General features: G+C 37.3%; 1 long non-coding RNA gene and 1 other non-coding gene across 2 annotated transcripts in view; both read left to right on the top strand.

Moving 5' to 3' along the window:
• The first annotated feature begins 11,626 nt into the window (after positions 1-11,626).
• LOC143660277 (uncharacterized) overlaps positions 11,627-24,877 on the top strand; it is a 63,894-nt gene continuing 50,643 nt past the window's right edge. The window contains exons 1-2 of the long non-coding RNA XR_013163911.1: positions 11,627-11,786; positions 12,503-12,762. This is a non-coding gene — a long non-coding RNA (uncharacterized LOC143660277). The remainder of the gene's footprint in view (positions 11,787-12,502; positions 12,763-24,877) is intronic.
• On the top strand, positions 15,377-15,515 carry LOC143660489 (U4 spliceosomal RNA). Its single transcript, XR_013164086.1, has one exon. It is a non-coding gene; the product is annotated as a U4 spliceosomal RNA (small nuclear RNA).

Genomic DNA, 24,877 nt, shown 5'->3' with positions numbered 1-24,877 from the left:
GTAAAGTTGTTCATAGTATCCTGTTATTACCTCCTTTATTTCTGTGAGGTCAGTAGTTATGTCTCCTCTTCCATTCTGATCTTATTTATTTGCATCCTCTCTCTTCTTCTTTTTGTCAATCTTGCTAAGGGCCCATCAATCTTATTGATTTTCTCATAGAACCAACTTCTGGCCTTATTGATATTCTCTATTGTTTTCATGTTTTCAATTTCATTTATTTGTGCTCTAATCTTTGTTATTTCTTTCCTTTTGCTTGCTTTGGGGTTAGCTTGCTGTTCTTTCTCCAGTTCTTCCAAATGGATAGTTAATTCCTGAATTTTTGCCTTTTCTTTTTCTGATATAGGCATTTAGAGCAATAAATTTCCCTCTTAGCACTGCCTTTGCTGCGTCCCATAAGTTTTGATATGTTGTGTTTTCATTTTCATTCGCCTCGAGGTATTTGCTAATTTCTCTAGCAATTCTTCTTTGACCCAGTCGTTGTTTAGGAGTGTGTTGTTGAGCCTCCACGTATTTGTGAATTTTCTGGCACTCTGCCTATTATTGATTTCCAACATCATTCCTTTATGGTCCGAGAAAGTGTTGTGTAAGATTTCAATCTTTTTAAATTTGTTAAGACTTGCTTTGTGACCCAGCATATGGTCTATCTTTGAGAATGATCCATGAGCACTTGAGAAAAAGGTGTATCCTGCTGTTGTGGGATGTAATGTCCTATAAATGTCTATTAAGTCTAGTTCATTTATAGTAATATTCAGATTCTCTATTTCTTTGTTGATCCTCTGTCTAGATGTTCTGTCCCTTGATGAGAGTGGTGAGTTGAAGTCTCCAACTATTATGGTATATGAGTCTATTTCCCTTTTCAGTGTTTGCAGTATATTCCTCACGTATTTTGGGGCATTCTGATTCGGTGCGTAAATATTTATGATTGTTATGTCTTCTTGTTTAATTGTTCCTTTTATTAGTATATAGTGTCCTTCTTTGTCTCTTTTAACTGTTTTACATTTGAAGTCTAATTTGTTGGATATTAGTATAGCCACTCCTGCTCTTTTCTGGTTGTTATTTGCATGAAATATCTTTTTCCCAACCTTTCACTTTCAACCTATGTTTATCTTTGGGTCTAAGATGTGTTTCCTGTAGACAGCATATAGAAGGATCCTGTTTTTTAATCCATTCTGCCAATCTATGTCTTTTGATTGGGGAATTCAGTCCATTGACATTTAGTGTTATTACTGTTTGGATAATATTTTCCTCTAACATTTTGCCTTTTGTATTATATATATCATATCTGATTTTCCTTCTTTCTACACTCTTTTCCATATCTCTCTCTTCTGTCTTTTTGTATCTGACTCTAGTGCTCCCTTTAGTATTTCTTGCAGAGCTGGTCTCTTGGTCACAAATTCTTTCAGTGACTTTTTGTCTGAGAATGTTTTAATTTCTCCCTCATTTTTGAAGGATAATTTTGCTGGATATAGGAGTCTTGGTTGGCAGTTTTTCTCTTTTAGTATTTTAAATATATCATCCCACTGTCTTCTAGCTTCCATGGTTTCTGCTGAGAAATCTACACAAGTCTTATTGGGTTTCCCTTGTATGTAATGGATTGTTTTTTCTCTTGCTGCTTTCAAGATCTTCTCTTTCTCTTTGACCTCTGACATTCTAACTAGTAAGTGTCTTGGAGAACGCCTATTTGGGTCTAATCTCTTTGGGGTGCGCTGCACTTCTTGGATCTGTAATTTTAGGTCTTTCATAAGAGTTGGGAAATTTTCAGTGATAATTTCTTCCATTAGTTTTTCTCCTCCTTTTCCCTTCTCTTCTCCTTCTGGGACACCCACAACACGTATATTTGTGGTTCATATTGTCCTTGAGTTCCCTGATACCCTGTTCAAATTTTTCCATTCTTTTCCCTATAGTTTCTGTTTCTTTTTGGAATTCAGATGTTCCATCCTCCAAATCACTAATTCTATCTTCTGTCTCTTTAAATCTATCATTGTAGCTATCCATTATTTTTTCTATGTTTGCTACTTTATCCTTCACTTCCATAAGTTCTGCGATTTGTTTTTTCAGTTTTTCTATTTCTTTTTATGTTCAGCCCATGTCTCTTCATGTCCTCCCTCAATTTATCGATTTCATTTTTGAAGAGGTTTTCCATTTCTGTTCGTATATTCAGCATTAGTTGTCTCAGCTCTTGTGTCTCATTTGAGCTATTGGTTTGTTCCTTTGACTGAGCCATATTCTCAATCTTTTGAGCGTGGACAGTTTCTTCTGCTGCTGGCGTCTGGGCATTTATTCAGATTTCTCTTGGTGTTGGACCCAGCAAGGTTGTAATATTTTTCTGTGAAATCTCTGGGATCTGTTTTTCTTATCTTGCCCAGTATGTGGCGCACGTGGCACACGTTTGTCTCAATGTTTGGAAGGGGTCTCCCCCAGTCACCGATCTCCGTGGCCTGGGGATTTCGGATCCAATTCTCTCCGTTGGTTCAGGGGCCGCGCGTGGTGGGGGCGTCAGCTGCCGCGGCTTGAGGGGACCCTGTGGCTGGTTGCGGGCCGCAGCGGGCCTGGGGGATTCCCCACCGGACCAGGAAGCCTCCCGTGGGGGGGGCTACCGCTGCTTGGATAGCCCTCCTATCCGAGACTTGTATCCGCGGACTCGAAGCAGAGACTCGAAGCCGCCCGCAAAAGAGGGGTGCCGCCTGCCTCGGCTTGGGAAACTTGCTTCTCCAATACTCTCAGCCGGCCCAGAAAGGAGGGAGGGAGTAGCTCGGACCACCGCAGCTGCCGCTGATCGGGAAATCACGCGCCGCTCGGGGGTCTCACCGCAGCCGAGTCTCGCAGTCAGTCTAGCCAGCCCAGACTTTGGATAGCCCTCTGATCTGAGATTCGTAGCCGCGGACTCAAAGCCGAGACTCGAAGCCGCCCGCAGAAAAGGGCGCCGCCTGCCTCGGCTTGGGAAACTTGCTTCTCCGATACTCTCAGCCGGCCCGGGAAGGGGGAGGGATTAGCTCGGACCGCCGCAGCTGCGGCTGCTCGGCAAATCACGCGCTGCTCGGGGGTCTCGCCGCAGCCAAGAGTCGCAGTCAGACTTGCCAGCCCAGACTTTGTATAGCCCTCTGATCCGAGACTCGTAGCTGCGGACTCGAAGCCGAGACTCGAAGCCGCCCGCAAAAGTGTGGCGCCGGCCGCCTTGGCTGGGAAGCTTGTCTCTCCGAGTCTCTCAGCCAGCCCGGGAAGGAGGGAGGGATTAGGTCGGACCGCCGCAGCTGCGGCTGCTCGGGGGTCTCGCCGCAGCCAAGTCTCGCAATCAGACTTGCCAGCCCAGACTTTGGATAGCCCTCTGATGCAGACTCGTAGTCGCGGACTCGAAGCCGAGACTTGAAGCCGCCCGCAAAAGTGTGGCGCCGGCCGCCTTGGCTGGGAAGCTTGTCTCTCCCGTCCCTCAGCCAGCCCGGGAAGGAGGGAGGGATTAGCTCGGACCGCCGCAGCTGCGGCCGCTCGGGGGTCTCGCCGCAGCCAAGTCTCGCAATCAGACTTGCCAGCCCAAACTTTGGATAGCCCTCTGATGCGAGACTCGTAGTCGCAGACTCGAAGCCGAGACACGAAGCCGCCCGCAAAAGTGTGGCGCCGGCCGCCTTGGCTGGGAAGCTTGTCTCTCCGCGTCCCTCAGCCAGCCCGGGAAGGAGGGAGGGATTAGCTCGGACCGCCGCAGCTGCGGCTGCTCGGGAAATCGCCCGCCGCTCGGGGATCTCACTCACCGATTGTTTTCTTGAGCTCTTTTTCAGATAGTTCATTTCTGGTGTGTAGAAACACCACTCATTCTTTGTGTATTGATCTTGTACCCTGAAATTCTGTAAATCTGTGCTTGCTAATACTTTGTTAAGGATATTTGTGTCCATATTCACAAGTGATATTGGTCCATAGTTTTCTTTTTTGTACTGATTTTGAGAAATTTTCCCTTCTTTGTATTTTCTGGAAGAGATTTGTAGAATTGGTGTTACATTTTCTTCAAATATGTATTGTAACTATCCAGTTGGGCCTGGATATTTCTTTTATGGGAGTTTTAAAATTATGAATGCAATTTCCTTACTAATCATAGGACTATTATGTATTTTATTGTGGTGATGGTAATAGAAATGATTTGGTTGTTTGCTGTTTGAATTTTTGAAGAATACATCTGTTTCTTATGAGTTGTTAAATTTATGTATGCAGAGTTGCTTATTGTACCCCTTTACAATACTTTTAATGGCTTCAGTATCTGGTGTGATATTCCATGTATCATTACTGCTATTAATAATTTGTTTTTCTTTTTTCCATCAGTCTTACTATAGGTTTGTCAGTTTTATTGGTCTTTTCAAAGAACCAGCTCTTTTTTTCATTGATCTTCTCTACTTTTTTTGTTCTCAAATTCATTGCTTTCTGCTCTTTATTATTTTCTTCCTTCTGATTGCTTTGAGTTTGTTTTTCTCTTCTTTTTCTAGTTCTTGAGCTGGGAGCTTAGACTATTGGTTTCAGAATCTTTACATTTTCTAATTTATACATTTAGTACTATGTGTATCCCTTTCAGCATTGCCTTAGCAGCTACACAATGTTCGTATATTTTATTTTCACTTTCATCCAGTTCAACATATGTTTTTATTTTCCTAAAGACTTCCTCCTTGACCCATACATTATTCAGAAGTGTTAATTTCATTATCCAAATGTTTGGAGATTTTCCTGTTTTCTTTTTCTTATTGATATTTCTAGTTCGATTCTCTTGTGATTGGAGAATACATTGTATCTTTTTTATTTTTGGAGGTTATTTTATGTCTCAAGATATGGTATATCTTAGCATATATTCCATAGGTTCTTGAAAAATATACATTCTTCTCTTCTTGAACAGAATTTTCTATAAAAGCCTGTTAGTGATGGTGTTATTCAGTTCTTCTGTATCCTTGCTGATTTACTGTCTAATTGGTCAATCAATTATTGAGAGAGGGGTAGTGTTCTAGTTTGCTAGCTGCCGGAATGCAACACACCAGAGACGGATTGGCTTTTAATAAAAGGGGATTTATTTTGTTGGTTCTTCAGAGGAAAGGCAGCTAACTTTCCACTGAGGCTCTTTTCTTACGTGGAAGGCACAGGATGGTCTCTGCTGGTCTTCTCTCCAGGCCCCTGGGTTCCAACAACTTTCCCCGGGGTGACTTCTCCAAAGGCCTGGGCTGAGCTGCAAGTGCTGAGATGAGGAATGCTGAGCTGCTAGGCTGTGCTACATTGCGTTCTCTCATTTAAGCACAAGCCAATTAAGTTAAACGTCACTCATTGCAGCAGACACGCCTCCTAGCCAACTGCAGATGTAATTAGCAACAGATGAGGTTCACATACCGTTGGCTTATGTCCGCAGCAACAAGATTAGGTATGCTCACCTGGCCAAGTTGACAACTGAATCTAACTAACACAGGTAGTGAAGTCTCCAACTATAAGTGTGGATCTGTGTATTTCTACTTCAGTTCTACTAGTTTTATTTCACATATTTCCCAACTCTATTGTCTGGTTTATACACATTTAGTTTTGCTCTATCTTCTTACTTTTCATGTTCTGACGTCTACTTTATCTGATATTAATATAACCACTCCTGATTTCTTTTTATTCATATTTATATGTGCAGCTTTTTCCATTCTCTGACTTTACCTGCCAGTATTTTTATATTTGATGTAAGTTTCTTGCAGACAGGAAATGGTTGGGTCATGTTTTTAAATTCACTCTGCCATTCTCTTTTACTGCTAACATTTATATTTAATGTAATTATTGATATGTTAGTGGTAAGTCTGTCATTTTATTTATATTTTCTTGTTTTTTGTTTCTCTTTCCTTTTTCCTGCCTTTGTATGGGTTACTTGAACATTTTTTTAGAATTCCACTTGGATTTAACTTTATGTTTTTGAGTATAAACTTTGTATGGCTGCTTCAATTGTTGCTCTAGGTGCTATATTTTAGATATACAACTTATCACGGTCTACACTCATCCTTATTTGCTCAGTTTGAGTGAAATATACAAACCTAATTCTCTTTACTTCCCTTTACCCTTTCTCTTTATTATATAATTGCCTTAAATATTTTTCTACATAAATTTAGAACCACAACAGACCGTATTATACAGTTGTGGGGTTACTTACTTCAAAAGTCAAACAAAATTCAAAGTACTCAAGAGAGGAAGGAAAGTCTATTGTGTTTACTCATAAGTTTGCTTACCATGTTCTTTTTTCTTTTCTCATATTCCTAGGCTCATTCTTTTTAGACAGTCTTATTCACACATCATACAATCCATCCTAAGTGTACATCAATGGCCGCTGGTATAATCATATAGTTATGCACTTACCACCTGACAGTCAATATGAGAACACTCTCATTTCCTCTGAAGAAAAAAATCCCATACTTCTTATATCCCCCTATTATTGACATTTAGCTTTGGTATATGCCTTTGGTACAATTAATGAAAGAATATTACAGTGTTACTATTAATTATAAACCTTAGTTTGCATTAATTGTATTTTTCCCATATACCACTCTACTATTAACATCTTGAAATAGTGATGTAGGGTTTGTTCTAGTTCATATAAGAACTTTCTTGTATTTGTATAATTAACCACCATCACTGTCCACTTTAGGTGGGTTTTTTTTGGTTTTGGTTTTGTTGTTGTTTGTTTGTGTTTTTTTTTGCATGGGCAGGCACCAGGAAACAACACTTTAGGTTTTGCTAAGTTATACAGTCTCAATTATGGTCCTCTAGCTTTCCTTCTTGTGACATACATGATGATAACCTTCCTCTTTCAAGCATACTCATACTCAGCTTTGTTCATTACTTAAAGTATATGTGCTATCATCACACAGTGTTGTGCTATACATTTCTGAACCTTTACAATCAACCTTATTAAGCATTCTGTATACCTTAAGCACTGTTGCCAAATCTCTGCCCTCTTTCTCTTTCCTGATAACCTGTGCTCTGAAATTTAAGTCTCAGAGTTTGCTCATTATAGTTAATTCATATTACTAAAATCATACGATATTTGTCCTTTTGTTTCTGGCTTATTTTGCTCAACAAAATATATATCCTCAAGATTCAGTTACATTGTTGTATCCATCATAATTTCATTCTTTCCTTCAGCCACACAATATTCCTTTGTATATATTCACCACAGTTCACCCTTCCACTTTTCTGTCGATGGATGCTTGGGCCACCTCCATTCATTGGCAATCGTGAATAATGCCACCACAAACATTGGTGTGAAAATGTCTATTTAGTAACAATGCATCAATGAACAATTGTTTTGTTCATCCTTTGTACCACGTGTACATACTACCACAAGACATTAAAAATAGGAGAAAACTCTGTGAGGAGGAAGAGGGGGTATATGGGAACTTTCTGTAATTTCTGAACAATATTTCTATAAACTTTAAATTGATATAAAAATAAAATCTATTAAAAATTAGAATTTTCTTTTCATTGAGTTGTAAGAGTTCTTTGTATTTTTTGGGTATGAGTCCTTTTGTCATTTTTTTTGTTGCAAAATTTTTGTCTATAGCTTGCCTTCTCATTTTCTTCAGAGTATCATTTGAAGAGTGAATAGTTTTGATTTTGATGAAGTTCAATATAAGATTTTATAAAGTTCTCTTTGTATCATATTTAAGAAATCTTCTCAAATCAAAGATAGCCAAGACTTCCTCCCATGCTTTCTTTCAGAAATTTTAAAATTGTGAGTTCTACTTTAGGTCTATAATTCATAACATGTTAATATTTGTATGATGTTAGGTAAGGGTCAAGAGCTTTTCCCTCCATGAGGGAATCTGATTCTCACAGCATCATTTGTCAAAAATCAAATGACCATATATGTGAGTCTATTTTTGCACTCTGTTCTGTTCCACTGTTCTATATATGCTTTTCATGCCCTTACTGTATTATCTTGATTCCTATAACTCTACAGTAAAATCCTAGAATCAAGTAGTGAAGTTTTCCTACTTTGCTCTATTTCTTCAATATAATTTGTCTGTTGATGTCAGAGTCTGTCAAATGCTTTTTATACATTTATTTGAACGATCATGGTTCTTTCTTAGTCTATTAATAAGGTAAATCACATTGTTTGATTTTAAAATGATTTGTGAGCTTTGCATTTCTAGAATAAGAATATATTTACTTTTGGTAAAGGAGATAGTAGCCATCCTTTGCAGGTAGGGAATGAAAGTGAGAAAGGCCACCCTTAAAATGAGACCTTCCTTTTTCAATTAGGGTGATGTTATTCAGGGGTGACAGATGACAACTGGTAACACTTAAATGCCTACAACAGGCTGAGCATAGTTTCTGATCATCAGTGCTGCTAGCATCAAAACAGAAGCGCGACAGTATGGTCCTACTTGCTCTGTATTACTGATCATGGAATTCGGTTTGGCAAACAGGACTCATTTATGTTGTTAGGAAACTATTACAGCCCATCCCTCAATTCCAAGACCTGATTTAATTCTTAGATCTAGAGCTTCTGGAACAAAGGGGAGGTCAAATTACATTGAGTAAGAATACTGAGATAACACCCATGTGTGCTGGAAATATTTTTCCTAGCCATAGTTAACGGGACTAGGGACCAGAGTAACTGATCACTGAGGAAATGAAACTATGAAGACTATTCAAGTATTATTGGATGCTAGTGGTGAGCCAGCACTAATTCCTGGTGATCCAGAGTGCATTGTGTTTCACTGGTTAGAACTGGGACTTAAAAATGTTCTTAAAATTCCCATCTTTGAAACTTTGGACTCTGTTAATTTAGAGGTCTGAGAACTCAAGAGAATAGGGCTTCTATCACATGGTTTCAACCAGGTTTACATTTAACTGAAAGTCCAAGGTATCCCCTGATCATTTTGAGACCTTCATGGCACTGGAAAAACAAGCAAAAAGATGGCTGTTGGTTGGGGTGATTGATCTTAATTATCAAGAGAAACAGGGGTGCTGCTACATAACAGGAATAGGAAGGAATATATCTGGGATCAGGGAATCCTTGAGGGAAACTTCTGACTGATATTGTACTGTGAACAATCCAGGTACCCAAAGAGATTTTGTGATCTTTCCTCTTGCCTCCCAGTGGCTACCAAGTGGTGTGCATGTGCCCTCAGTTTAGTTGACTGGAAAATCTCTCTCTCTCTCCCCTCCCCCACCTCTTTCTCCTCCCTTTCCCTTCCCCCTCCCTCTCTTTCTCCTTTTCTTTCTGGAATCTTTTAGTGGCTAGAGATATTTAGATGAAATAAATGACTGCAGCTCAGTCATTCCAGCTGTGGTAATTTGCAGAGAAAACTGTTGACCATCCACTGATAGCCATGCTCCCCATTCTCAATAATAATGAATTTGAATATGGTATGTCACAGTTCACCTAAGAACCATTTGTGCCAAGTGCCTAAGCCTTCATGAATAGAGTATGAGAAAACAAGCACTCCTTCATTTATTTAACAAAATCATCCCTATCCCTGAATTTTTGCTCTTTCTCGCATCCTGGTGACTGGAATGGCAGTGAGCAGAGAGACCTTAGAAGTCACTTATTGGAAACAGCAAAGCTGTCATTAACCTGGGTCCTTGAATATCTGCATAGAGCAAAGCTTCATCAACATTGTAACACACACCTTGAACTGTTAGTTGAAAAAGAAGTAAATTTGTTCCTATAGTCACTGAATGGAAGGGTTTCTGTTACAATTCTAATACACACTCTAATGGCCAATTAATTCCTATGTTTATCCTAGTCTGGTATTCAGTCTTTCCACCAATTCAGTGATCTCTATAACTAATGCAATAATTACAGTTTTAAATACCCTTGGGAAAATGAATGCTGTAATCAGTCTTCAGCCATGGCATTAGCTGAGGGAAATTAGTCAACAGTCCACTGAGAGCAACACTTTGCAGAAGGAGATGTGGGGTATGGCAGAGACCATGGTTGTTGCCAGTTTCTGTTCTTCCTTTCTCCCACAAAATAGATCATCCACACTTAGCTGATACTCAAAATAAAAATTACAATTCCAGCTTCCCTTAAAACTGGGATGGCCAGATAAGTTCTGGTCAATGGAATGTGAACAGAAGTTACTTGTGTAACTTTCAGATTTTGCTCTTAAAAAATGGACAGTGGGGCAGGCCATGGTGGCTCAGCAGGCACAGTTCTTGCCTGCCATGCCAGAGACCCGGGCTTGATTCCTGGTACCTGCCCATGCAAAAAAAAAAAAAAAAAGAGTTGGAGAAAAATAACAAATATTGGTGAAAAAGTGTTCTTTGTACACTGCAGGTAGAAATGTAAAATGGTGCATCTTCTGTGGAAAACAATTTGAAAGTTCCTTAGAAATTTAAAAATAGAATTACCTTATGATCCAGCAATTCTATTTTTATCTATATAGCCAAATTGAAGACAGGGACTCAAACAGATCTTTGTACACCACTGTTTGCAGTAGCATTATTAACAACTTCCAAAAGCAGGAAAACAACCCAAGTGACCATCAATAGATGAATAAACAATGTGTGGTATATACACACACGGTGGAATATTATTCAGCTTTAAAAGGGATGAAGTTCTGATACCTGCTAAAACATGAATGAATGTTGAGGACATCATATCATACACATAGTGATAGATACTGTATTATTCTCCATTTATATGAAATAATTAAAATATGCAAATTCATACAGACTAAAAGTAAATTACAGATTACCAGAGGTGGGGGTGAAGGGAAGGGGAATGGTGAATTACAACTAAATGGGTGCAGAGTTTCTGTTTGGGGTGAAGTAAAATTTTGGTAATAGATGGTGATGATGGCAGCACTATATTGTGATTGTATTTAATATCACTGAATTGAACACATGACAGTGGCTAAAATGGGAAATTCTGTGTTGTACATATGTTACCACAATAAAAATTTTTTTGAGGCAAGAGAATGCCCTTCACTCATGCTGGCTAGAATGCAGATATTATGTGAGCCATCCTAGATCAGCAGATCAGGGCAATACACTAAAGATAGCACAAAAATAATATAGAAATAGCCCCGTGGGTTTCTATCACTGTGGAGAGATAAAATTTCTCCTACTTAAAACATTATATATTTTTATTTTATTAAAATAGCCATCCCAATGTTATAATGATGCACAAATTTTGTTCTCAAAGTATAACTGGGACACTAAGAGGTAAATTAAAATGTGTGGATTGGGAGTCAGGAAAAGGGTCTGACTTCAGCAGAGCTACTCACTTGCTAGGTATGTGACTTTGGCAAGTCAGTTTTCTTCTCTGGATTTTTTCTCCTGCAAATGCAGATCCTGCCAGCCTGAACAGCCAGTGACTAAGATTAGAATATAACATGCCAATCACAGCTATGGAAAATAAAAAGAATAGGCAAAATCAAGTCCTGTCAGACGTGAGCAAATTCTTGGAGAACAACGAAACTTCATACCCTTTTTTTTTTTTTTTTGCCTTGGTGTTATTCTTCAAGACATTTATGTTTTTTAATAAATCTTACACATTCAGTGCCAGAATTCTGCCTGCCTCCTCCTGAGAAGTCATAATGCCATGTTTATGACGCCAGCCTCCGTTTCCATGGTGATGATTGTGTCAGTGTAATTTCAGCATTATGACTTCTGGGTATGTTGAGAAGATGAGTGAAGGCAATGAAAAATCTTCAAACATACACATTTGTTGTTTTTCTAATAACAGCTACAGGAGTGATGCTGCTGAAAATAGAGAGTAAGAACCAGACAGATGCTCACTAAAGGCAGAGATCATTCTTCTGACTGCTAAAAAGGACACTTAACCTGTAAATCCATTTTTGTCTGCTTCATTTTTAATTTTTTAAAGTTTTTAATGAGACATAATTTGCATGAGGCAACTGTAATCTTTTATCTGTTCTATTTCATTGCCAAAATCTTTCATCTAGGGTGGGGAATGCATTAAGCTCATCCTGAATAATGGCTATTATTTAAATCCATTATTTAAATTCAATTTTGCTAAGAAGCCATCACTTCTAATCCACGTGCAAATACGGAAAATTATGTAGAGGTTCCTCCTGAAATTTTCAACGGGGGGAAATTGTCATCTGTGTAAATGTGCACTTTGGGCTCACAATTTTAAATAATCAGTTTATTTTTTATATCAAAATTGGCATATCTTTTATTTTGCTGTTATTAAAGTTTACTGTAAACACTGAAAAATCTAAAGTAGAAAATAGAAAAGTAGAGTTCTACCTAAATTTGCTATGCCCCACTGAAGCATTGTGTAGCTCTACATTTTCTTAGATTTTTAAATATTAAAAACATGAATATTTACATAAGTTGAATCATATATTGTGGCAGACTGCAATTTCCAAAGTTGGCCCAAACAACATTCCCTATCATGTATACTCTTGGGAAATGTGACTTTGCCACTCTCCCATCAAGAAATAATATTTCTCCACTTCCTTAAATCTGAGAAGACCTGTACTGCTTTAATCACTAGAATATAGTTGAAGTAATGTTGTCTCAGTTTTGTACGTAGCCTATAAATGGCCTGGAAACTTCCACTTTCTGCTTCCTGGAAGTCAATCATCATATAAGAAGTAGGGCTACCCTGAGACCACCATATTGTGAGGAAGCCCAAGAAGCTCTGGAACATGAGCTTCCACGTTGAAGGAGAGAGAAGCCAAGGTGCACTAAGACACCAGGAGCACAAGTGAAGAAGCCATCTTGGAGGAGGGCCCTGCAGCCCCACCTGGCCCAGCTGACTACATGTAGATAGAGAAGAGACATACCATTCAGGTGAGTCCCTCCTGAGTTCTGACCCACAAAATCAGGAAAAAATAAAATAGTTGATTTAAACTCCTCAGTTCTGGAGTTGTTTGTAACATGGCAATAGATATCTAAAACGTGCTTAAAACATTATTTTCATGTTAAAATAAATCTACTCCTCAATCATTATATTAATTCAGTCTCCAGCATCCTGGAGCAGCTAGAAGGGAAATCTTAAAATTGTGGAACTGTACCCCATACCAAACTCTGAAATCTGTTCTATAACAACTTGCTACAATGTACTTTGAAATTTATTGCTTTTTTGTATGTATGTTGTATTTCACAATAAAAGATGTTAAAAAAAAAAACTAAACGTACCTCATTTCTTTTAGTTACTCCCCTGGTATTTGACTCTATAATTTACCATTTGTTAGTTAATTCATTCCTGATAGATGTATTTTTAGATTGTTTCCCCTTTTATTATTATAAATAATGCAACAGTGAACATTCTGTTTTACGAATTTCTAAATATACTTGTCTGACAGTTTTCAAAGATGAATTCTTATGTCATAGTACTTAGCCAAAAGATAATTCAAAAATTACACTTTAGGGGTGACATCAACAAAATGACAATGTAAACAGCTACTGAAAATTTCTCCTTGAAGATTCAGCATTAAAGAAAGAACAATTCTGAATTGTTCAGAAATTGGGGGAAGATATGGACTGGAGATGGACTCGACAAATCCTGAACTGAAGAAACAGAAGCATATCACATAGGAAATTTCTGTCCTGGACTTGCCAGTCCTCTCCCCTCTGCCTCACTCAGTCTCACAGTGTGGGATGGGCGGAGAAACAGAAACAGGGATGCTTCTCAACAGGGACACAGAATATGTATTCTCTCACAAACCCTCAACTTTTGGAGACCTAGGGAACAGGAAACAGCATTTCAAGGCCCAGATCAGTGAGTGTGCCAGTTTGAAAGTATTATGTACCCTAGAAAAGCCATTGTTTTAATCCTGATTCAGTCTTGTGGGGACAACCTTTTATTTTAATCCTAATTCAAGACTGTAAGTCAGAAATTTTGATTAGATTATTTCCATGGAGATGTGACCTGCCCAATTGTGGGTGTGGCCTTTTGGTGAATTGGAGGTGTGGCTCTGCCCATTCAGAGTGGGTCTTGATTAGTTTACTGGAGTCCTTTAGAAGAGGAAACATTTTAGAAAGAACAGAGCTGACACAGATGATGATGCTTGGAAAACAGAGACATGGATGTTTGGAGATGCTTGGAGCCCAGCAGACATAGCCATGTGGATTCCTATGAGATGTTAAGCAAGCCAGAAACTGAAGTGACCCAAGGGAAGCTAAGAGATAAAGCCAGCCCTGAAGAAGCAAAGTGAGGAAACCCCACGAGAACAGAGGTTGAAAGCAACAAAACAGAGATGTTCTAAACTCATCAGCTTTTCTTGAATTAGGCTATCTTTCTCTGGGTGCCTAAGTTTGGACATTTTCTCAGCACTAGAACTGTTAACTTGTAACATATTTAATTCCCTTTTCAAAGGCCATTCCATTTCTGGTATATTACATTCTGGCAATTTGCAAACTAATGTAGTGAGAGACAGGGAATCTGAGAATATGAGGACAGAAGTTGTGTTTCCAGCCCTGGGTCCTTAAGTCCTCCCTTCACCCCTGTGAAAAATGGCAGTGAGATACCTCATTCATTCCTGGGGGAAGGCTAAAGACTGGGACAGCTGGGGGTGTGCTCTGCCACAAATAAAGTGTGGGGGGTGCACAAACCCACATTGAACCGGATTTTGGCCATCAAAGAGAGGAAACAGGAAACCTGCTTTTTTAGCCAGACCTGGAGAGACCCAACCAGTGCTCTGAGGGTGATTAAGTTACTGAACAGCATCATTTCCTGGGCAAAACAGGTAGTGCAAGAGAATTGAAGGGCTTTTTCAGACACTACCTGGAAAATTTTTTCAGGCTGACTGGAGTGGGTCAAGAGCCCCTGCATGGGAACCTGCCTCTGTTTTGGCTGAGAAAACTGTATGACCCAACTGTTAAAGCACTGCCCTAAAACAAACCCAGGTCTTTCAGGGAAGTGAAACCTAGAGCATCACTGGGAGACAGCAGACTTGTTTTACCCACAGAGATATTGCTGTGGTGTCCAGTGCCTACTCCCATCCCTAAGGCAGACTGCTGTAGGTGCCTGGATTTGTGAGGACATTTGGGGACAGAACAAATCTGATAATTGGCTGGTGAGGGAGATGAACAGATAAAGAACAAATCCAACCATCAAGAAAGCCCTAGGCAGAAGAGATAAAAATGACCTCTAGGTAAACGAAACAAGAAAATCAGATGCCACCACACTGGCAAAAAATCATGACTCATACAGGAAGAACAAAGATATGGTCCCACAAAAGCGACAAACTAAAACCTCAACTAAGATAAAGGAGTTGAAACAACTAATTAATGTGTTAAATCTATCTAAATCTAAATCAATTCAATGAGCTGAAGGGAAAAAAATTAAAAGGCATGAAGGATACAAAGAAGGTACAGAGTGTCCCATACAGAAGAACTGGAAAGCTTGAAAAGATAAGTGGCAAATCTTATGGGAATGAAAGACACAAGAGAAGTGATGATGAGCTTTATGCAGTGGCAGTATCATAGCCAACGAGGTTTATCTGAGGCACGATTATTGCTAATTGAAAACTTTTCCCAATATCCCGCCATGACAACTTGAAATATAGTTGGCACTGGCAATTTTTGAGTCTTTTTGGAGACTGAATTATATATAAAAAAAGAAGGAATGAAAAACAAAATGATAACATACAACAGCATATTTGAAGAAGCAGAAGAAAGGATCAGTGAACTAGAAGACAGGACATCTAAAATTCTATACACATAAAAAACAGGGAGGGGAAAAAAATGGAAAAATTTGAGCAGGGTTTCAGGGAACTGAATGACAACATGAAGTCCCTAAGTGTACGTGTTGTGGGTGTCCCAGAAGGAGAAGAGAAGTGAAAAGGAGCAAAAAGAATAATGGAGGAAATAATCAATGAAAATTTCCCAACTCTTCTGAAAGACATAAAAATATAGGTTCAAGAAGTGCAGCATACCCCAAACAGAAGAGATCCAAATAGACCTATGACAAGACACTTACTAATTAGATTGTGAAATGTCAAAGACAGAGAATTCTGAAAGCGGCAGGACAAAAGCAATTCATCACATAAAAGTGAAGCTTAATAAGACTAATTGCAGATTTCCAAGCAGAAACCGTAGAGGCAAGAAGGCAGTGGGATGACATATTTAAGACACTGAAAGAGAAAAACTGCCAACTAAGAATTCTGACCTTCAAAAGTGAGGAAGAGTTTAAAATATTTACAGGCAAACAGACACTTAGAGAATTTGTGAACAAGAGGCCTGCTTTGCAAAAGATGCTAAAGGAAAGCCCACAGGTAGGTAGGAAAAGATATGAAAGAAATTTGGAGAAGAGTGCAGAAGTGACGATTAGCAGGAAGGGTAATTAATAGGGTTAAAAGAAAGAAAAAAGTTAAGATATGACAACTACAATCTAAAAGGAAAAATGGGTGAAGAAAGTACAGCCTTTAGAGTAATAACATTAAATATTAATGGATTAAACTCCCCAATCAAAAGATATAGATTAGCAGAATGGACTTAAAAAACAGAATCCATCTATATGCTGGCTACAAAAGACTAATTTAAGAACCAAGGACAAAAACAGGTTGAAAGTGAAAGGTTGGAAAAAGATAATCCATGCAAACAACAACCAGAAGGGAGTGGGGGTAGCTATACTAAAGTCAGACAAATTCAATTTCAAAGGTATAAAAATTTTAAAAGACAAAGAAGGACACTACATATTAATAAAAGGGACAATTCACCAGGAAGACATAACAGTAATAAATATCTATGCACTGAGTTAGAGTGCCCCAAAATGCATGAGGCAAACACTGACAACATTTAAGGGAGAAAGTAAATGTTTCTACAATAGCAGCTGGAAGCTTCAATGCACCACAGTTTCAATGGATAGAACATCTAGACAGAGGATCAATAAGGAGCTAGAGATCTTGAATAATATGATAAATGATATAGACTTAACAGACATTTACAGAACATTGCACCTACAAAAGCAAGATGCACATTTTTCTCAAGTGCTTATGGATCATTCTCCAAAATAGACCATAGGTTGGGGCACAAAGCAGGTCTTAGTAAATTTAAGAATATTGAAATTACACAAAGCACTTTCTCAGATTATAATGGAATGCAGTTAGTAATTATTACTAGGCAGAAGCCTAGAAACTTCACAGATTTATGGAGGCTAAACAACTCATTCTTAAACAAGCAATAGGTCAAGGAGGAAATTACAAGAAAAATCAGTAAATATCTCAAGGCAAATGAAAATGAGAGCACAGCATATCAAAACTTACAGGATGCAGCAAATGTGGTGATGAGAGGGAGATTTATTGTTCTCAATGCCTATATTAAAAAAGAAGAAAGAGAAAAAATTAAGTAATTAAGTGCTTATCTGAAGGAACTATAAAAGAACAGCAAACTAACCCAAAAGCAATCAGAAGGAAAGAAATAACAAAGACTAGAGAAGAAATAAATGACATAGAGAACATGAAAACCATAGAGAGAAGCAATAAAACCTGAAGCTGGGCCTTTGGGAAACTCAATAAAATAGATAAACCCTTAGCTAGGCTGAAATAGAAACAAAGAGAGTGGCTGCAAATAAATAAAATCAGAAATGGAAGGGGGAACATAACTACTGATCTTGCAGAAATAAAGAGATAATAAGAGGGTGCTATGAACAACTATATGCTAACAAACTTGACAACTTAGATGAAATCAACTTCTTAGAAAAAGAACAGCCAACATTGACTTGAGAAGAAATAGAAGACATCAACAAACCAATGATGAGTAAAGAGATTGAATCAATCATCAAAAAACACCCAAAATGAAAACACCCATAGGTTCACATGTGAGTTCTACCAAACATTCAAGAAAAAATTCTTGCTAATCCTGATCAAACTCTTCAAGAAAATTGAAGGGGAGAGAAATCTACCTAACTCATTCTATGAAACCAACCTAACCCTAATACTGAAGCCAGGTCAAATATACTGCAATGAAAGAAAATTTCAAATCAATGTCTTTAATGAATATTGATGCAAAAATCCTCAACAAAATACTTGCAAATCAAATCCAGCCACACATTAAAAGAATTACACATAACCAAGTAGGTTTTATTCCATGTATATAAAGGTGGTTCAACACAAGAAAATCAATTACTATAATACAATAATTCAATAAATTAAAGAGGAAAACCATGTGACTGACCATCTTGATTGATGCAGATAGGCATTTGACAAAATTCATCATCCTTTCTTGATGCAAATACTTCAAAGGATAGGAATAGAAGGAAATTTCCTCAACATGATAAAGAAAATATATGAAAACTCATACTTAACATTGTACTCATTGCAGAAAGGCTGAAATCTTTCCCTCTAAGATCAGGAACAAGACAAGGATGTCCATTGTCATCATTGTTACTCAACATTGTGCTGCAAAATCTAGACAGAGAAATTAGGCAAGAAAAAGAAATAAAAGGCATCCAAATTAGAAAGCAAGGAATAAAACTTTCACTTTTTACAGGTGACATGATCCTGTATGTAGAAAATCCTGAAAAATCTACAGTGAAGTCCAGCAAAGTGGCAGGATACAAGGCCAACATGCAAAAGTCAATAGTGTTTCTATGCACCAGCAATGAAAAATCTGAGGAGGAAATTTTTTTAGAAAGCTTCCATTTACAATAGCATCCAAAAGAATCAAATGTCTATGAATAAATTTAACCAAGGACATAAGAGACCTATACATCCAAACTATAAAACTTTAGTTAAACAAATCAAGGAAGACCTAAATAAATGGAAGGATGTACCCATGTTCATGGATCAGAATACTAAATATAATTAAGGCATCAATTCTTCCCAAATTGATTTATAGATTCAATGCAATACCAATTAAAACCCCAACAACTTTACAGAAATAGAAAAACCAATAATCAAGTTAATTTGGAAGAACAGGGTGCCCCAAATAACTAAAAATATCTTGAGAAAGAAAAATGAAATGGGAGGTCTTGCATGACCTGACTTTAAAGCATATTGCATAGCTACAGCTGTCAGAACTGCATGGCACTGGCATAAAGATAGGTGTACTGACCAGCAGAATTGAATTGAGTTTTCAGAGGTGGACCCTCATGTCCATGGCCAATTGATCTTTGATAAGGTGATCACATCAACTCAACTGGAACAGAGCAGTCTCTTCAATAAATGGTGCTTAGAGAACTGCATATCCATATCGAAAACAATGAAAGAGGACCCTTTTCTCACACCTTATACAAAATTGACTCAACATAGATCAAAAACCTAAACATTAATACTAAGATTATAAAATGTTTAGAAGAAAATGTAGGAAAATATTTAAAGATCTTGTGACAGGTAGGGTTTTACTGGACCTTATACCCAAATCATGAGCAATGAATGAAGAACTAGACAAATAGGATCTCTTCAAAATTGAGCACTTTTTTGCATCAAAGCACTTTGAAAAGTAAAAAAGAAAAGTAAAAACGCAGCCTATACAATGGGAGACAGCATTTGGAAGCCACATTTCAGATAGGGATTTAATATCCAGAATATATAAAGAGATCCAACAACTCAACATAAAGAAGATATACAACCCAATTTAAAAATGCGCAAGAGACACTCTGAAGAGGAAATACAAAGAGCTCAAAAACACATGAAAAGATGGTCAACATCACTGGCTATCAGGGAAATGCAAATCAATACCACAGTGAGATATCATCTCACACCTACTAGAATGACCATTATCAAAAAAACCAGGAATGACAAGTGTTAGAGAGGATGTGGAGAAAGAGGCACACTTATTCATTGTTGGTGGGAATGAGAATGGTGCAACAGCTGTGGAAGGCAGGTCAGTGGTTCCTTAGGAAGCTAAGTATAGAATTGCCATATGACCCAGCACTCATTACTAGATATATTTTGGAGGAACTGAAGTCAAGAGCAGAAATGGACATTTGCACACCAATGCTTCTAGTGGCATTATTCATGATTGCCAAGAGATATAAAAAGCATAAATATCCACCAATGGATGAGTGACTAAAAAAAACCGGTATACACATACAATGGAATGTTATGCAGCTGTAAGACAAAATAAAGTTATAAAGCATGTAATGATGTGGATGAAACCCTGAATGCTGAATGAAATTAGCCAGAAACAAAAGAACAAATGCTGTATGGTCTCACTAATATATACTAACCTTGATGAATGAACTTTGAGAGTTAAAGTTAAGAATATAGGTTTTTGGGTGGGCCATGGGTGGCTCAGCCAGCAGAGATTTTGCCTGCCATAACAGAGACCCGGGTTTGATTCCTGGTGCCTGCCCATGCAAAACAGAATATAGGTTGTCAAGATAGATTGGACATTTGCTGCTGAAGGAATACAGAATGCGCAAGAAGAAGGATTGTAAAGCTTCAGAAATGGATAGAGCCATGCTATCTAATGGTAGTACAATAATATAAGTATGCTGAATGAAGCAGAATGTGAGTATGGTTGAAGGAGAAGAGCTGGGGGCAAGTGTGACACCAGAAGGAAAAACAGAGGATAAAGATTAAGCATAGATATCTCATCAGAAACCATTGAAACAAGAAGGCAATGGTATGAAATATTTAAAATGTTGAAAGAAAACAGTTAGTTGTCAACCAAGAATTTTATATCTGGCAAGACTTTCTTTCAAAAATGAGGAAGAGAGGAACACACTCCCAGATAAACAAAAGCTAAGAGAATTTGTCACCACTAGTCCTGTCCTAAAAGCAATGCTAAAGGAAGTTCTTCAGACTGAAAGGAAAGAACACTGTACAGTGGATCAAAGAAGCATAAATAGATAAAGACTGATAGTAAAGGTAACAATTTGGGTAATTATAAATAAAGGTATAGTTTGGATAATTATAAATGCCATTACTATCTTATTCTATTGTTTGTAACTCCAGTTCTTGTTTCATACAGATGGTAAAATGCAAATGCATAAAAAGTATGATAAGTTGATGGCTTTGGATATATGACATACAAAAATATAACTTAGAACAAATACAAATAGTGAAGGAGGCAGAGGGGTATAGAAACTGTGTATGTGTGTGTTATTGAAGATACATTGGTATTAAATCAAATGATTTTATAGACTTAAGATGTTAAATTTTAACCTCATGTTAACCACAAGGAAAATATACCAAAAAAAATTCAGAAAGAAATGAGAAAGATCTCAAAATGATACAATACAAAAAGCCAAATGAATATGGAAATAGTCATTAATGGAAGAATTGAATGTCAAAAAAATGTCAGAGACTTACAAACACAAAATAGCCAAAGAAAATCCTGCATTATCAGTAGTTACTTTAAATGTAAATGGATTAAACACTCCAGTCAAAAGGTAGAGATTGACAGAATAGATAAAAAGCATGACACCACCATATGCTGTTCACAAGAGATTCATCTTAAATTCAAAGACATAAAAAGATTGAAAGTGAAAGGATGGGAAAATATACCATCTAAGTATTAACAAAAGATAGCTTGGGAGCCATACTAATATCAGATAAAATTAACTTTAATTCAAAACTGTTATAAAGGACAATAAGGGTCACTATATATTGATAAAGGTGTCAATTAAAGAAGAAGATATAGCAATTACAAATATATATATGCACCTAATGGCAAAGCCCCCAAAGTATATGAAGCAAATAATGATAGATTGGAAGGAAGAAATAGTTCTACATTAATAGTAGATTTCTATACACCACTTTCAGTAATGGATAGAACATCTAGACACAAGATCAATAAGGAAATGGAGGACTTGGCTGATACTCTAAAGCAGCTAGTCCTAAAAGAGGTATTTAGAGCACTTCACTCAACAGCAGCAGAATACACATTCTTCTCTAGGGCAATTGATCCTTCTCTAGGATAGACTGTGTGTTAATCCAAAAAAACAAGTCTCAATAAATTAAAAAATATTGAAATCAAACTATTTATTTTCTCTGATCACAATGGAATGAAACTTGAAATCAATAACATAAAGAAATGGAAAATTCACAAATAGGTAGAAGTTAAAACAACACACTCTGAAATAATCAATACACCAAAGAAGAAATAGCATAGGGAATTAGGAAGTATCTTGAGGCAAATGATGATGAAAACACAACGTACCAAAATTTCTGAGTTGCAGAAAAGGCAGTTCACAGAGGGAAATTTATAGCTTTAATGCCTACATTAAAAAAGAAGAAAGGGATGAGCCACGGTGGCTCAGCGGCAGAATTCTCACCTGCCATGCCAGAGTCCTGGATTCGACTTCCGGTGCCTGTCCATGCAAAAAAAGAAGATGAAGAAGAAGAATGATCTCAAATCAGAGACCTTACCTCATAAATAAAGAATCCAGAAAAAACAAGAACAAATTGAACCAAATGTAAACAGAAGAAAGAAAATAACAAAGATTAGAGCCTAGATAAATGATATAGAGAATAAAACATATCAACAAACTAAAAGTTAATTATTTGAAAGATCAACAAAATCAAAACCTTTAGCTAGACTGATAAAGAAAAAAAGAAAGAGGACACAAATAACTAAAATCAGAAATGAAAAGAGGGACATTACTACCGACTTCAAAGAAATGAAAGGACTAAAAGAGAATGCTATGAACAAATGTACACCCACAAACTGGATAGCTTAAATAAAATGGGAAAACTTTCTGGAAACACAAAAACTACCTACTCTGACTCAAGAAGTAATAGGAGATCCCAACAAATCAAACTAATAAAGAGATTGAATCAGTAATCAAAATCCTCCCAACAGGGTGGGCCACAGTGGCTCAGCAGGCAGAGTTCTCACCTGCCATGCTGAAGACCCAGGTTCAATTCCTGGTACCTGCCCATGCAAAAAAAAAAAAAAAAAAAAAAATCCCCCCAACAAAGCCAAGCCCAGGGCCAGATGGATTCACAGGTGAATTTTACCCAATATTCCAAAAACAACACCTATCCTTTTCAAAGTCTTCCAAAAAATTGAAGAGGAGGGAACACTTTCTAATTCATTCTATGAGGCCAACATCAACCTCATACTAAAGCCACAGCTAACACCATACTCAATGGATGAAAGACTGACAGCTTTTCCTTTAAAATATAGAACAAGACAAGGATATGCCTACTTTCACCACAGTTATTGAACATTATACTGGAAGTTTTAGCTAGAACAATTAGGAAAGAGAACTAGAGATCATCTGAATTGTAAAAGAAGTAAAACTTTCCCTATTTACAGCTGACACCATTCTACATAAAAATAATCCTGAAATATCCACAACAAAGCTACTGGAGCTAATAAATTAATTCAGCAATGGGGTAGGGTAAAAATCAACACTCCAAAATCCATGTGCTTCTATAAATTAATTTGAACAATATGAAGAAAAATCAAGAGAAAACTTAGATGTACAATAGCGACAACTGAAAGAATAAAATTCTGAGAATAAGTCTTCCCAAGGATTTAAAGGACTTTTTATACACAGAAGATTACAAGACAGTGGTAAAAGAAATCAAAGATCTAAATAAATAGAAAAACATTCTATGGTCATGGATTGGAAAGGCTAAATATTGTCAAGATGTTACCAGACAAAAGTGGTGAGTTCTCTGTCCGATGTACTTAATGATCAATTTTTAAGGCATTGGGTTTCAAAGATAGAAAGAGTTTATTACTAGGTATGAAGCAGAGGATCAGATGATCTATTGTTCAAAAAATCTGCTCTCTATGAACTACAATAATTTGATCATTTTATAATATTAAAAGATGGGCAGTTTTTAGGATAATGAGCACAATGACTCCAGATGATGTAATTAGAGATGCTCTAATTATTGAGAATGCACAGATTGATTACATGCTTAGCCACAGAATATATATGAAAGTGATGGCCTTAATATGATGATGGGCATGATTTTTAGTATTATAATGATAGGTTATAGGTATAGGTAGCTTATAGGTTAAAGTCTAAACTACTGTGCATACCAAACAGGCCCATTTTGGTTAGATCCAGCTTTGGTTATCAAGAAAACTTTGACTTGAGGTAGGTTAGTTCTGGGATGACCCAAGACCCTTCATTAATAAACATTAGGGGCTGTCTTTAGTGGTCATAAGACTTTAAAGTCTAAAAACTGGATACAATGGCTATAAGTGAAGATTGGTCATAAGGTTGTTTCATTGTTGCTATTGTTTTGAGAGGTGCATGGTCCAGGAATCAAACATAGGTTTTTACAATCACAAGGGCACAAGATAAGGTCTATATAATCATTATTAGGGTGGTGTGATGGTGGCTCAGTGGCAGAATTCTTGCCTACCAAGACCCCAGTTCAATTCCCAGAACATGCTCACACACACAAAAAAAAAACAAAACCAAATTATCAATTTTAAAATCATCATCAGAGATTAAGCAACTGAATTAAAGTTCAGAGATTTCGGGTATTTCCCTCTTTCTACCCTAATATACCAAAAAGTAAAAAAGGAATATCTATATACTGATTTAGTAATAATAATCATCCCTTAAATCCTAACTTCTTGGTTACAAAGATGTCAATTCTATCTAAATCAATTTAAAGATTAAATGCAATCACAATAAAAATCCCAATAACTTTCTTTACAGAAATGGAAAAGCTAATCCTTAAATTTATGTGGAAGGGTAAGGGACCCTGAATAGCTGAAGCCATCTTGAAAAAAAAAATGAGATTGGGTGTGATGGTTTGATGCTGTAAGTACCCAGAAAAACATGTTCTTATATTTACTCCATCCCTGTGGATGTGACCCCATTACAAGTGGCACTTTTTGATGAGGCTCCTTCAGTTAAGGTGTGACCCACTTATTCAGGATGAGTCTTAGTCCTCAAACTAAAGTCATTTAGAAACAAAAGCAAGATGAAGAGAGAAAACTATGGGAGCAGAAAGTCAAAATAAATGAAACCCAGAAGAGAACGGAGAAACCAGCAGGTTCTACCATGTGCCTTACCATGAGGCACAGATGCCAAGGATCA

This window comes from Tamandua tetradactyla, chromosome 16 (genome assembly GCF_023851605.1).
Source record: "Tamandua tetradactyla isolate mTamTet1 chromosome 16, mTamTet1.pri, whole genome shotgun sequence".
Taxonomy (NCBI): Eukaryota; Metazoa; Chordata; class Mammalia; order Pilosa; family Myrmecophagidae; genus Tamandua; species Tamandua tetradactyla.
Note: the sequence above shows the minus strand (reverse complement) of the source record. Positions and strands in the feature narration are given on the sequence as shown.